This window comes from Panulirus ornatus, chromosome 10, assembly GCF_036320965.1.
Source record: "Panulirus ornatus isolate Po-2019 chromosome 10, ASM3632096v1, whole genome shotgun sequence".
Taxonomy (NCBI): domain Eukaryota; kingdom Metazoa; phylum Arthropoda; class Malacostraca; order Decapoda; family Palinuridae; genus Panulirus; species Panulirus ornatus.
The window spans coordinates 48,206,033-48,209,621 of NC_092233.1; positions in this window are offsets into that span (position 1 = coordinate 48,206,033).

A 3,589-nucleotide genomic window follows, 5' to 3' on the forward strand; every position below is an offset into this window, starting at 1 on the left:
CCACTGCGATACTATCCAAACCCGCTGCCTTGTTGGCTTTTATCTTCTGCAAAGCTTTTACCAAATCATTCTCCCTAACCCTCTTACTTTGCACACGACCTTGACCAAAACACACTCTGACATGAAACACATTCAACAAACCTTCAAAATACTCACTCCATCTCCTTCCCACATCACTTCTACTTGTTATCGCTTCCCCACTAGCCCCCTTGTCTTACGCACTTTATGTATCTCCTTCCAAAACATCTTATTAGTCTCCCCAAAATTTAATGATACTCTTTCACCCCAACTCTCATTTACCCTCTTTTTCACCTCTTGCACCTTTCTTTTGACCTCCTGCCGCTTTCTTTTATATATCTCCCAGTCATTTGCATTATTTCCTACAAAAAGTGTCCAAATGCCTCTCTCTTCTCTTTCACTAACTATCTTACTTCTATATCCCACCACTCGCTACCTTTTCTGATCTGCCCACATCTCACGCTTCTCATGCCACAAGCATGTTTTGCGCTAGCCAGCACTGCTTCCCTAAATACATTCCATTCCTCTCTCACTCCCCTTATGTCCTTTGTTCTCACCTTTTTCCGTTCTGTACTTATTCTCTCCTGGTACTTCCTCACACAAGTCTTCTTCACGAGCTCACTTACTCTCACCACTCTCTTCACCCCAGCATTCTCTCTTCTTTTCTGAAAATCCCTACAAATCTTCACCTTCGCCTCCACAAGATAATGATCAGACATCCCTCCAGTTGCACCTCTCAGCACATTAACCTCCAAAAGTCTCTCTTTTGCGCGCCTATCAATTAACACGTAATCCAATAACGCTCTCTGGCCATCCCTCCTACTTACATACGTATACTTATGCATAACTATCTTTTTAAACCAGGTATTCCCAATCACCAGTCCTTTTTCAGCACATAAATCTACAAGCTCTTCACCATTTCCATTTACAACACTGAACACCCCATGTACACCAATTATTCCCTCAACTGCCACATTACTCACCTTTGCATTTAAATCACCCATCATTATAACCCGGTCTCGTGCATCAAAACTAATAACACACTCACTCAGCTGGTCCCAAAACACCTGCCTCTCACGATCTTTCTTATGCCCAGGTGCATATGCACCAATAATCACCCATCTCTCTCCAACCACTTTCAGTTTTACCCTTATCAATCTAGAGTTTACTTTCTTACACTCTGTCACATACTCCCACCACTCCTGTTTCAGGAGTAGTGCTACTCCTTCCCTTGCTCTTGTCCTCTCACTAAACCCTGGCTTTACTCCCAAGACATTCCCAAACCACTCTTCCCCTTTACCCTTGAGCTTCATTTCACTTAGAGCGAAAACATCCAGGTTCCTTTTCTCAAACATACTACCTATCTCTCCTTTTTTCTTGTCTTGGTTACATCCACACACATTTAGACACCCCAATCTGAGCCTTCGAGGAGGATGAGCACTCCCGCGTGACTCCTTCTTCTGTTTCCCCTTTTAGAAAGTTAAAATACAATATATATATATATATATATATATATATATATATATATATATATATATATATATATATATATATATATTTATTTCATTTTGCTTTGTCGATGTCTCCCGTATTTCCGAGGTAGCGCAAGGAAACAGACGAAAGAAATGGCCCAACCCACCCCCATACACAGGTATATGCAACACGTCCACACACGCAAATATACATACCTATACATCTCTGTGTACACATATATATATACACACACAGACACATACATATATACCCATGCACACAATTCAGACTGTCTGCCTTTTATTCATTCCCATCGCCACCTCGCCACACATGGAATACCATCCCCCTCCCCCCTCATGTATGCGAGGTAGCGCTAGAAAAGACAACAAAGGACCCATTCGTTCACACTCAGTCTCTAGCTGTCATGCAATACTGCCCGAAACCACTGCTCCCTTTCCACATCTAGGCCCCACACAACTTTCCATGGTTTACCCCAGATGCTTCACATGCCCTGATTCCATCCACTGACAGCACGTCAACCCCAGTATACCACATCGATCCAATTCACTCTATTCCTTGCCCGCCTTTCACCCTCTTGCATGTTCAGGCCCCGATCACTCAAAATCTTTTTCACTCCATCTTTCCACCTCCAATTTGGTCTCCCACTTCTCCTCGTTCCCTCCACCTCCGACACATATATCCTCTTGGTCAATCTTTCCTCACTCATTCTCTCCATGTGCCTAAACCATTTCAAAACACCCTCTTCTGCTCTCTCAACCATGCTCTTTTTATTTCCACACATCTCTCGTACCCTTACATTACTTACTCGATCAAACCACTTCACACCACATATTGTCCTTAAACATCTCATTTCCAGCACATCCACCCTCCTGCGCACAACTCTATCCATAGCCCACGCCTCGCAACCATACAACATTGTTGGAACCACTATTCCTTCAAACATACCCATTTTTGCTCTCCGAGATAATGTTCTCGACTTCCAAACATTCTTCAAGGCTCCCAGGATTTTTGCCCCCCCCCCACCCTATGATTCACTTCTGCTTCCATGGTTCCATCCGCTGCCAGATCCACTCCCAGATATCTAAAACACTTTACTTCCTCCAGTTTTTCTCCATTCAAACTTACCTCCCAATTGACTTGACCCTCAACCCTACTGTACGTAATAACCCTGCTCTTATTCACATTTACTCTTAACTTTCTTCTTTCACACACTTTACCAAACTCAGTCACCAGCTTCTGCAGTTTCTTACATGAGTCAGCCACCAGCGCTGTATCATCAGCGAACAACAACTGACTCACTTCCCAAGCTCTCTCATCCACAACAGACTGCATACTTGCCCCTCTTTCCAAAACTCTTGCATTTACCTCCCTAACAACTCCATCCATAAACAAATTAAACAACCATGGAGACATCACACACCCGTGCCGCAAACCTACATTCACTGAGAACCAATCACTCTCCTCTGTTTCTACACGTAAACATGCCTTACATCCTCGATAAAAACTTTTCACTGCTTCTAACAACTTGCCTCCCACACCATATATTCTTAATACCTTCCACACCATATATTCTTAATACCTTCCACAGAGCATCTCTATCAACTCTATCATATGCCTTCTCCAGATCCATAAATGCTACATACAAATCCATTTGCTTTTCTAAGTATTTCTCACATACATTCTTCAAAGCAAACACCTGATTCACATATCCTCTACCACTTCTGAAACCACACTGCTCTTCCCCAATCTGATGCTCTGTACATGCCTTCACCCTCTCAATCAATACCCTCCCATATAATTTACCAGGAATACTCAACAAACTTATACCTCTGTAGTTTGAGCACTCACTCTTATCCCCTTTGCCTTTGTACAATGGCACTATGCACGCATTCCGCCAATCCTAAGGCACCTCACCATGAGTCATACATACATTAAATAACCTTACCAACCAGTCAACAATACAGTCACCCCCTTTTTTGATAGATTACACTGCAATACCATCCAAACCTGATGCCTTGCCGCCTTTCATCTTCCGCAAAGCTTTTACTACCTCTTCTCTGTTTACCAAATCATTTTC